The sequence below is a fragment of the Carya illinoinensis genome, chromosome 5 (genome assembly GCF_018687715.1).
Source record: "Carya illinoinensis cultivar Pawnee chromosome 5, C.illinoinensisPawnee_v1, whole genome shotgun sequence".
In the NCBI taxonomy this organism is placed as follows: Eukaryota; Viridiplantae; Streptophyta; class Magnoliopsida; order Fagales; family Juglandaceae; genus Carya; species Carya illinoinensis.
Genome location: NC_056756.1, coordinates 14,335,288 through 14,347,598, shown reverse-complemented (window position 1 = coordinate 14,347,598; position 12,311 = coordinate 14,335,288). Strand labels below are relative to the sequence as shown.

Below are 12,311 nucleotides of genomic sequence, written 5' to 3'. Positions count from 1 at the left end.
GGTGTGCTTTGTATTTATATATTTCTATAGATAGGTGCTTCTAAATTAATGAGCATTAAATTTTCACATTTTGTTTTTTTCTTCTGTATTTATTGTATAGATATTTTTTTAATTTTTTGTTTTCTTTCTTTATGTCGGTTTATATAAGGATGTTTTGATCTTTAATGAGGTTATGTCAGTGATATTTTTTTATAAGAATTTCAGATCATACAAATCTTTCATTCTCAGTTTCGTATTCCTTCCAAGTTCTCTCTCTAAACTCAGACCCATCTTCTATTCTCTCTCTATCTCGCGACTCTCGATTTATTTTCATCTTGCTGAAACCTAAAGCACCAAAACTGTGAAATTTTAGAATTTTTGAGATTTGCTTGGTCGGCTGCTAATGGGAGGGGTAGAGATAGGCTTCTGGAGAGATTTCAGAGAAAAAGTCATAGGCAGGTCAATCTTATCTCTCCGATCCCCAAACCAAAGGCTGAGGAAGAGAAGAAGCCTCAGGAGAAAGAGACTCCAAGCCTGAAGAGAAGAAAGAAGAGGTTTTTTCTTTAATTTTTTTCCGAGGAAACAAAATTTTCTGTAGATTTTTGAAATCTTCATCATTTTTTTTATTTGTTGATTCATTTGAGGCCTCTAATTGTTTGATACAACCTCATATCGTCTCAGTGCCGTCTAATTCAAGCACGAATTTGGACAAGGTGAAGAGCGATGAAAAGAAATGAAATTTAAGAGATAGGTACCACTTAATTTTGTTGTTAAGCGAAAGCTACCACACGAATCATAGACGTGAGGGACTCGAAGTTGGGATCAGGTTGATCATCCAAGTGGTGCTTGCTGTCTTCACATACGGTATTTTTTTATACATGGGGGGGCGTTGTCATCTTGTCATTTTGTTTGACTGCTGAAAGATTGGACACCGCAAATATGTAAATAATATATATATGTATATATATATATATTTGTATATAGGCCAATGCCTTATCTTCTTGGGCTGCAGTTCACTGTTGTTAGGATGCGAAGGATAAGATGCCTCTCTTCCTCTTCCAAACGGAATTTTGGCAGATTCGACACATGCAGCTACAAAGCTTGGCTAGCTCAAGACTCAGACGACCAAAAATTTGATGGAACTGCATGCTTGTTGGTTGAAAAAGTAGGAAAAAAAAAACAAAATTTAACTCTAAAGCAAAGTGACGATGAAATGGTCAAGTCAAAGATTAGTCATCATTTAATACTCTTCATAAAATTAGTGATATATAATCTTTGTGGTAACTATTTACGATTAATACTCTTGACAGAAGGCTAGGTAACGACGCCGAGATCAGCCAGGGGCTGAGCGTGGAGAAAGGATCCATTTACTTGGTCACCTTCAGCGCCACCCACATCTACATGAAGTTGGAGTCGCTGAATGTGTCGGTGCCGCCGGCGTCGCAGACGATAGACTTGCAAATACTATACAACGTGCAGGGGTGGGGCCCGTACGCCTACGCGTTCGAGGCGGAAAGTGTGGAGACAAAAGTCTAAAAAGTCGAGACAAAAGAGATGGTGACATTGGAGAGTGTGGAGACTTTTAGTGAGAGAGTAGTTAGATTTGGTGAGAAAATGGATGAGGTTGTCGGGTTAGAATTAGATTTTATTAACAGTACTCCATCAGTTAATTTAATGCAATACATGATGGGATATTTGAATGAAAACATCATGCGGGAGACATCATTAATTAATTAGTAATTACATCAATGTATGCACCCCACCATAAACTATTTTATATGTTAGCAATTTATATTAAAGGGAATATAAATCAAAAGGTGCGACGTGTTAGGTGCATCATTGCTTAATATATAAATTAAAGATTAGATTTAATTAAACACGTTTCCGGTCAATAAAATATAACTCAGAGTATAAGGTTTGGACTCTGTGTTTGGGATTCGAATAATTGAGTGGACCCCACTCGATTAGGAAACGTGCTGGTTGGAGATTGAAATAATTCAATAATTGCCCCCACTACTCATTTTTTTATTTTCCATCTGTCACTGAAAGAAATAATATTACTCCATCGTTACTTTATAATGGTTCACACATATGAACTAATAAAAGCAACTAATTAAATCAATAAATTAATCAATCAATCAAACAACTAATTATTTTTTCATCGTTACTTTATAATGGTTCAATATTAACTAATGAAAGCAACTAATTAAATAAATAAATTAATCAATCAATCAAACAAAGCTAGCTAGCTAGGCCCATTTTACCCATGAGATCGAGAGTTTTTGATCTTTTTTCTACTAAGATCTTAATTAACCCACATATTGTGATTAATTGCTTAGAAAAAGACAACTAGATAACTCAGGAAAGTTTGCATGCATACGTGGTGAATTGATATTGAAGATAGCTCAACTGCTCAAAAAATGAAATTGACCGACAATATATATGTTAATTGATTAAAGGGTTCCAATCACATGGATATTTGCTGAAAATTAAAATCCAAAAAAGTCCATATGTTCCTTGATTGGCATTTGGAACTCCATCGTATGGAATATATATATAAGAGAAATGCTACACATCATCCTATACCACACACTTTATATATTAAAATATTATTTTTTATTTTTTTTATTTTTAATTTCATTTTATTCATATTAAAATAATTGAATTATTTTATTTATCATCCACACACTATATATTTATTATAGAAAAAATAAAAAAATAATTAAAATAAGTGTGGTGTGTGAAGTGTGAGGATGATAAGAAGAATTTTTCTATATATATATATACATATATATCAGATTTATTATGATTAGCCACTATTCACTTTCACACCAACCACTTATAGTATTTTTATAAGATGTAGGGATATTTTTCATAGGATATATAAGTACTTTTTATAGGATGTATGGTGTGGAGTGGTGAACAGTAACTGATACTTTTTATAAGATGGGGTTCGAATAATAGAGTGGACCCCACTCGATTAGGAAACGTGCTGGTTGGAGATTGAAATAAACTGATCATGATGATCATAATTAACTCAATTCATTATTAATTATTATTCATGTTACGCAAGAAAAATATATACTTTTATATTAATTAGCTCTAAACATCATTAATATTTTTATATATAAAATCATATTCAATCTTTTCTAATACAGCTTTTTGCTCAATAATTGTGCACCGTAAGCATCAATCTATGTATCAAGCTATTATATATAGCAGCCCCACCCTGCGATATTTTAGACTAATCTTTTATGTTTGACACAAACCCATGGCAGGCTAATTTAAATTCTCATCAGTGTCATTGGGTTCTTTTTAAGTTACTATTAGACTCAGTGATCCTACGAAGCATTTCCACATACACAAAGAAGGCATATGTGGCACTGCACCAGTCGAAGACAACCAACAGCAGAATTCCCAATGTACAAACAACAGACACCAAAATATTCTAAAATATAATAATAGAGAATTAGTTAGCATTTTCTCTCAAGTTTTGTAACAGAAAGTATTCCTTTTATTCATTCTCTTAACGTGTATAAATATATGCAAATCATTAATGAAAAGTTCACGTTGAATTGGTAAAATCATGTTTGCGTAACAGTTTTAGTTGAGTGTGTAAATACTATGCAATCATTTTGAAAAAATAAATAAATACAAGATTTAAATAAAAAAAATTAATCTTTTAATGTGAACACTGTTATTTTTCCAAGCGACTACATAATATTTGCACACTTCACGATTATTTATAGCATTATTCTTTCTGAAGAAAAATAAAAACCAAAAAAAGTAAAGTTCAGTTGGACCTACACTCATGATCCTACGATTAAATTAATTTTCATAGACTCATAATGTGTCTTAAAAAATTTCTTATTGTGGGAGCAAAGATATGGAGAAGGCATTATTGAGATTTTTCTTTTGTTTTTTTATTAATCATTGTCTTTTTTTAGTGACCATATATTGCCCGTGGGAATTATTAAATATGAAATCCATGCTGTCACCACGTGATAAAGTATTTTGAAATTAAGCCAACAATGATTCGGACAGATATCAATCATCAAAATAGACAAAATAAATATATAAATAAATAGTAGATTAGGATAATTATTTCTTTATTAATTCTTTAGAAACGTATCAAATGTTCATGTTATAGCTGAATCTGCTTCAAATTGACAGGCAATATATACATTAGAAAAGTGATATTAAGGATGCCATCTTGCCAAAAGGTGGTAACTTCGGGGTTAAAGTAATTTTAAATAGCAGATAAACCCGCTATCATATAATAACAGAAGTTTCACGAACTCTATATACATAGACAACCTAAATACGTGAAAGCTATCTAATTCATTGATATAGAAAATGGAGTTTTCCATTATGATTATTGACTTAGGCATCAAAGGTGTTCCGTTGATAAACCCGCTGTCATATAATAACAAAAGTCTCACGAACTCCACATACAAAGACAATCTAGATATGTGAAAGCTATCTGATATAGAAAATAGGTTTTTCCTTGTGATTGCTGATTTAGATATCATAAATATTTTTCAGAACTTTCAAGATACTCAATTATTTGATTGCATGTGATCGTATGCGAATAGCAATGAAACACGTCCATAGCTGTTTGTAAAATACTTCTTTCAAAATATATGGCCACCCTTAGTTTAATGCAATTAATATCTGCCTTAAAAATTGTCTCATTGTTGGACCAATAAAATAAAGTCATGTAGAAAAGGATTTGTGATTTTTTTAATGAGTCATTATCGACCTTTTGTTTTATTGCCACATTTTGCATGTGAGGATTAAATATGTAACTATTGCTTTCCCTACATTATAACTTGACATTCAAACCGAGGGTAGAACATTATTTTATCAATAGAAGCTGCTATTATGTACTCAAAATTTCTGTACTCCATGGACACATTAATATCATATCCTACTTAACAAAATCACTTTGTAATCTTCAAACAACATTGCTAGAATAAAATACATATTTGATGCTTCTATTCCAATCTTTGATGCTGCCTTTGTCATTCCCCCTTATCATTATTCTATTCATGTTCCTGCATGTGACCTGGTTCCAGCCTTTGATGTGTCCATTTCCCGTCCTCCTTTTTTACCAATAAAAAAATGAGTTTTCTTTACCTGCAAGTGGAGACCTCGAAGTCAAACCGCCAGGACTGGCTTATTTGTTGTTACATGACTGACTATCTAGAGTGAGCTAGACATACACAAACCAGTACACATCTCGATGTCACCCTCTACAGTTCCCACATCTTTCCTCTAAAATCTTCCGAGACTTCCACTTTTGCATTATTTTCTAAAATCTTCCAAGACTTCCATTTTTGCATTATTGATATGCCTGTACTCGAGATCTGTGTGATATCTTGTCTGTCTGATTGAGTTCAATATTCTTGATCCATTCCTCAGATTTGCCTTATATTATATACATATATATACATCTATATAATATAAATTAACTTGGTTGTTGACATTAGACATCGACTTCTTGAAATAAATTATTGAACTAAGTTTTAATATATCAATTTCCAAACTCCATCACTCCAAATAATTTAGTTTCTATAAAAAAAATAATTTAATAAACAAATTAATTGTGTGTCAATATATTTAACTAGTAATTAATTCTCATATTTGTATGACTAAATTAAATTGTTATTATTAAAAGAATATAACCTTAAGATCACATTAGATTTAAAAGAATGATTTTGGATAACATATCTATTAGAATTTTGGATGATAATTTAATGGAAAGACATTTATAAAAAGAGTAATGACATTCTTGACTCATGACATTCTTTTCAATACTTACTTGCATAAGTAAAATTAAATCTATGTCATAGATTTAAATAAAGAGGCTTTATATAAAACTTCTTTATTGTCCTTCACTTTGTGGTACATTCTTTTCTATCTTATTTGAAAAAATATTATTCAATTTTTTTATATTCATATAAGTGCACTTATAATTAAGATAAATTGATGATATTACATAGTACTATTAAAAAATGAAAAATAATACAAGTAAGAACTATTCTATTTGTTGGTTTTAAAAAATAAAGATAGACAATTTAAGAAAATATAATGAACGGGTAGCATAATGTATTAAATATGATGTTATATCATGCTGATGGTGTTGCGAGTAGAGTAGTTAATCTAGGGATGTAACAAGTCAAATACAGACTTAGTCGAGCATCCAAACAAGTAATAATTCACCAAAAAACAAAACCAAAAACCGCTTTAAGGATGCTTGGTTTTCATTTGGTGGGAGAGAATCCACTTCTTAGCACAAATACATTGTATGTGGATTTCTCTTATGAACTCCTGCCCTAAAGCTCTGTACGAAGAGATTTTGGCCGTTGCCTTCTTTGGATTTCTCTTTTTTGCTCTCTTCGAAGGATTTTCTGGTGGAAAATGGTGCGGATTCGACCTCTCGGAGTTTTTTCAGCCATACCCATGTCTAAGATCTTCGGTTTCAATGGTAAACTCTCGATTGCCTTAGAAAAACATAAGCGATATACTTTAAATGTTCTTCTAAATAACATAGTCAGGAGACAATTCATCAAAATTAAGCTGTTAACCTCTCTCTCTCTCTCTGTTTTTTTTTTCAACAAAAATGGTGACCCTCTGTTTTAGACCAGACAACTCTGATCCGTAGGATTTTTACAGGTCTTCTGTAGCTGTTAGGCGCCGCAGCTATGATACTACATCACTCTTCTGTAGCTATTAGGCGCCGCAGCTATGATACTAAATCACTCTTCTGTAGCTGTCAGGCGCCGCAGAACTATGATGTTACATCTCTTGTCTCTTGTAGAGAGATGTTTCACGAAAGATGTTGTAAAGCAATAGAGAGATACTTTGTCATAATTTTCTCTATAAAAGAATTATTCAGCTCATCTTTTTTTGCATCTCATCTTCTTCACTTTTCTAAATTTAGTCTGCATTCTTACTCTGCAATCTCTTTTTGCATTCTCACTCTGCAATGGCTCAGCAATCTTCTCATAACCAATATATGAGGTATTCTGCACCTTATTCACCAGTTGTTTCTGCTTCTACCGTAGGTGCTATAATGCAATACAATAATGACTAATAAGTCAGATGCTGATATTATCTACGAGCTTGTGAGTCTCGGTACCCGATACTCATCAACCATTGTCGCATTTTCTCAGCGACTACAATCCAAGACTGGTGGGGTTGACAAACTCAACGAGAATATTTTTATCCTTCAGCGGCTTCTTCTGGAGTCCAACATGAATATAGAAGCACTAAAACAAGAGAACATAAATTTAAAATCCTTACTTAAATCTTCTTTTTGATTGCCTACTCCTTTAGATAGGAGGGGCATGCAAATTTTTGAAGAGTAAGAGCGTTTAAACAATGAGACGAAGAGTCTCAAATTTCTGTAATTTTGCTTCGAGATAATAAAATAATACTTTACAAATATTCATATTTGTGTTTCTATCTTCTGTTAGATCTTCTATGTGTTACATTTTATTTCTCCTTTAATAATGCATACTTTCTTACAAAACCGTAATATGAATCTGAAATACTAATTGTATTTAAGAGATGATATTTCAGATCTAATAATTTCATTCATCAAACCCTTAAAGTCGCAAGGATTTCAGATTTATATTTTAAATATGTGCAGTTTTCATGAGCTCTTCTGGAGTGACTGCATACGGCACTAGAGGTCGTGGCTTTGGTTTGAGATCTCTGTTGGTCAATACAGACAGGTAGGGCTATAATAAAGCATAAGGTTTTGAATCAGATTTATATTTTAAATATGTGCAGTTTTCATGAGCTCTTCTGTAGCCTCAATGTATGTCATGATCCAATGATCCATATAAATATGCAGTTAATCATGCATATCCAATCAATCTTAACTAAGCTTAATAATATAGTGGTTTTAGAAATATACCAAGAATGACATTTGCTCTATATGTTCTTGGGGTATCAATGTCTGTCTCTCCAGGAGTGACTGCATACACTCGAGCTGGCACTGGAGGTGGTGGCTTTGGTTTGAGATCTCTGTTGGTCAATACAAACAGGTAGGGTTATAATAAAGCATAAGGTTTTGAATTAGTGTTATTGGGCGCTGCAATTTGAATAATGGGAAATAAATTTCAGATAAATCTGAGTGTTTTTTTATGCATGGTAATTGAGAGTTGTATATTCATGGTGTCAACATGCATCGAACAAATTAAACATTTTTTTTAATCTCATCAATAAAAAAGTTTGTTTTTATTATCTTAGCATGCTTTTGTTGAATTATTTTAGTGCAACTAGGTTTGAAGGAACTAATTTATCATTGAAAGCCATATGTAAAAGGTAGCTTCCATTTAATTGATGCTGTACAGGATGACACAAAATGATGGATCAGAGTAAAAACATCAAATGACTCATATTTTGAACTGATGTTTTTGTTGAACTCATATTAAACTTATCACATGTGTTAGACTAAGTTATGTTTTGAACTAATATTTTTGTTGGGCTTGTATTAAACTTATGACATGAAATTTTTCTAAAACTAGATTTCACTAGATTTCACATTTTTTCCCATATGCTTTAGATTATTGATTGAAATCAATTTTTTTTTATGAAATATATACTTTTTTTAAATAATTATTTCTTTAAACTAGATAAACGTGCATTGCACGTTGCTCCTACAAATGGAAGCAAAATACCAGATGAAAATGGAGGAGGACAGCTGCAGCACAGCACATATTTCATGTTGATTTGTCTTTTTTCCGGTTCTCTATTTTGATCAATTGATGGAAAAAACATCTTCATCATATATGCTCCTGTTAGGAAAAAACTGTAATTTCAATAAAACTGTAATTTCAATTCCTTCAAACTTGTATCAGTTTTAACTTATTTGTTTTTGACTTAATACTTTAATAATAGAAAGTAATTATTACTATCATTACTATCTTTTCATGCATTTTATTTATTCAAGCATTGGTCTTTATTTTAGAAAATTTTGATAATTGTCTGGTAATATTGTATCTAATGAACATATTTTTTTCCTTCCAACTAGAGAAACGTGCCTTGCACGTTGAGTGCCAACTAGTATATATATATATATATATATAAATTTAGAGAGTAATTCTATGCATCAGCCACTATTTATGTTGTACACCGCACACTTATAGGTTTTTATAGGGTGTAAGGATACTTTTTATAGGATATATAGATTTTTTTTATAGGGTGTGTGGTGTGCAGTAATGAATAGTAGCTGCTCTCAATATTTTCTCAAATTTAGAACTTCCAATTTTAATCGAGTAATTATATAGAGCAGCTGCTGTAGCACATCAGCCGTTGCATATGTAACGTGAATGTACTTTTTTTTTTCCCCCTTCTTGCGGTTTTTTCCCCTTCTTGCGGAAGCTAGCATTTGAATTTTGAACCATCGACCTTATGAATTGAACCCATCCCACTCTCGCGTCCCCCTTCCTCCCTTCCGTCACCCAACATCCTCAAGCATCCCCATCTTTGTCGTCGCCCAAAACTGGCAAGTCGTCTGCTTGCCTCTACCCATCGTCCCCCAGCCTTTCTTCCCATAGTCCATTTCGAACAAGAGGGAAGGGATCACAGGGACCACTCGTCGCCCAGCACGCCCTCCCTCCACCAGCGCCACTACACAACCCACCTTGAGTTGTCGCTGTCCCTCTTGTCACCCAACACCTGCAACTCATCTGCCTCCCTCTGCCCATCGCCGCCCAGCACCCGCAACTCATACCTCTGTTTCGCCGTCCATCTACTCAACAACAAGAGGTAACTCCACATTATTAAGTTCTTTGTACTGGTTTGAGGCAGATTTTATCTTTCATAGATGGGTATTGGGTTTAGGGCATGGAGATATAGAACTCCATTCATGCGTATTGATTAAAATGTTAGTGAGTTGCAGAAGATGCTTTCTTGAAGTTAATGGTTGCTAGTGATGATCTTTGTTGGTTTGAGTGCTCTCTACCAATTGCATACCATAGTTTATGGTATATTTTCTCTATATAGGAGAGATATAAATGCATCTTTGAATTTATTTGATTTTGACAAACTAAAAAACCGAATAGTGTTCTCCTTCTCTTTTGATTTGGTGGGTTGGGGAAAACTTATGGCGTGACTGTTGTGCCAATTCTCTCTTTTTGTGAAACTTGAGGTCATGCTGCGGGTCATTTTACAAATTTAAAGGCACTGTAAATAGCTTTAAAATGTGTCAAACAATGGAATTGAATTGGAGACTTTCGTTTCACGGTGGTTGCAAGTTCATTTGGACTTGTGATTAGTTTTAAGTTAGTACTTTCATGCTCCATTTGTGTGCTTGCTGAAATATAATGACTTGTATTTTTGGGTGGCTTACAGAGTACCTACACTACTTTGGATTGGTTGATCTTAGTCTCTTCTCATGGCTTAAAAATAAGAAGGGGGAAAAGAAAGGAAATTTGTTGTACAAATATAGATATAAACACATAGTGAAAATTGTAATTTTGATACGATGGGCGAGTTTGATTTTTAGGAGTAGAAATTTGGATTCCAGGCTTTGCCTCCGGCGAGCACTCTCTGGAGACGAGCTCAGTGCCGTTGGATTCAAGCATGAACTTGGAGAAGATGAAGAGCGAGCCAGCACGACTCGGGGATTATGTTGAAAGGAAAGAATTGAATTTACAAATATCCTTGAAAACTGCAAGAAAGACAGGCTTGCATTCTGAGTTTCTTGATATTTTGGACATATTGACTCCATCGATGCCCTCTAAGATGCTTCAAAAACAGAGAGAGAGAGAGAGAGAGAGAGAGAGAGAGAGAGAGAGAGAGAGAGAGAGAGAGAGAGAGAGAGAGAGAGAGAGAGAGAGAGAGAGAGAGAGAGAGAGAGAGAGAGAGCTCTGAAGAAGAAGGAGAAGAAGAGAGAATATGGGGCAAAGAAATGAGACGAGACTTTGTTACTTTTTTGGGTTTGGTGAGAAATGTTTTGGTGTTGCCTTTTTTTCCCTCTAGATCCAAACAGATCTTCATATATTTTGAGAGATAGTGTTAGATGTCAGCGTTGTTAACTCTTTTTTTTCCCTTTCGGCTGATCATTATTTTTTATTTTTCTTTCAGTCTCTTTTTCTCTGTTCTTTTTCTCTTTTGTTTGTTTTTTCTTCCATCATGGATCTACAGGGAAATGAATACATGTTGTTCATTTCCTACAAATCCAAGTTAATGTACATTTTTTTAAAAACCTTTTTATTTCAGTTGTTGGTTTTCTTCGCCTATAGATCCGAACATATGTTGATATATTTGAAGAGATCGTGTTCATATCTCAGTGTGCTTAATTATTATATTTTTTTGACCTTTCCAGTTGATCTGCTAAAATTTTGCATTAGCGAGCCGAGCTCGAGTCGAGCTTGGCCATTTGCTGACTCTGGTCTGCTACATCTTGATTTTGGCACTTTCAATTCTGTTCTTATGGTCAAATGCATCCACCTTCATCCAAAAGTAAGGCTGTTCTTGTTGTGGTGGTTTAATTATTTCAATTTCTCTATTTTGAGTCGTTTTACTCATACATCTATTTGATCATGTAGACGTCCACCACACATTCCAGAATTCCATATCCCAGAGGAACCACTTTTAGAGTTTACTGCAATTCTAAGGATAAAGATCAACCGTGCTTTTGTTGTTCTGCGTGATATTGCGTCAGGAACCATTAACTTCATTTATTATTTTTTAATCATACATTTATTTATTATTTATTTTATCAAACTTTTAATTATTTCCTTACAAAAAGTCTTTCATTCATCCTTCTCAATAGCTAATCGTGGGACACTCAGAGAGTGTGGAGACTTTTAGTGGGAGAGTAGTTAAATTTGGCGAGATAAAATAAATTATGCACATGATTTCGGATGAGAGTCGAGACAAAAGAAATGGTGACATTGGAGAGTGTGGAGACTTTTAGTGGGAGAGTAGTTAGATTTGGTGAGAAAATGGGTGAGGCTGTCGGGTTAGAATTGGATTTATTAACAATACTCCATCAGTTAATTTAATGCAATACATGATGGGATATTTGAATGAAAATAGACAGGAATGTATCATTTTTCGCATTTGAAATAGTGGGTTTAGACTTTGGACGCACGATCACATCACATGGCCTCCTTTTGTCGTTATTGAATTCAACAAAGTAAAGGTAAAAATCTAGATTCTTTTGTTTGTATTTATTTTAGACATGAGTGCAAGAGTTGGCGATGACTTTCAAAGAAAAATACAAATTTGTTTAGCAAATGGGAGATCACATATATGTTAATTATTTCTGGATGTTACCATATATAGATTAAAATATTTTTTTTCTTGCA

General features: G+C 33.4%; 1 long non-coding RNA gene across 1 annotated transcript; it reads left to right on the top strand.

Moving 5' to 3' along the window:
• Window positions 1-69: 69 nt before the first annotated feature.
• LOC122311758 lies at window positions 70-1,795 on the top strand. Its single transcript, XR_006242857.1, has 3 exons — window positions 70-533; window positions 661-843; window positions 992-1,795. It is a non-coding gene; the product is annotated as an uncharacterized LOC122311758 (long non-coding RNA).
• Window positions 1,796-12,311: the final 10,516 nt, after the last annotated feature.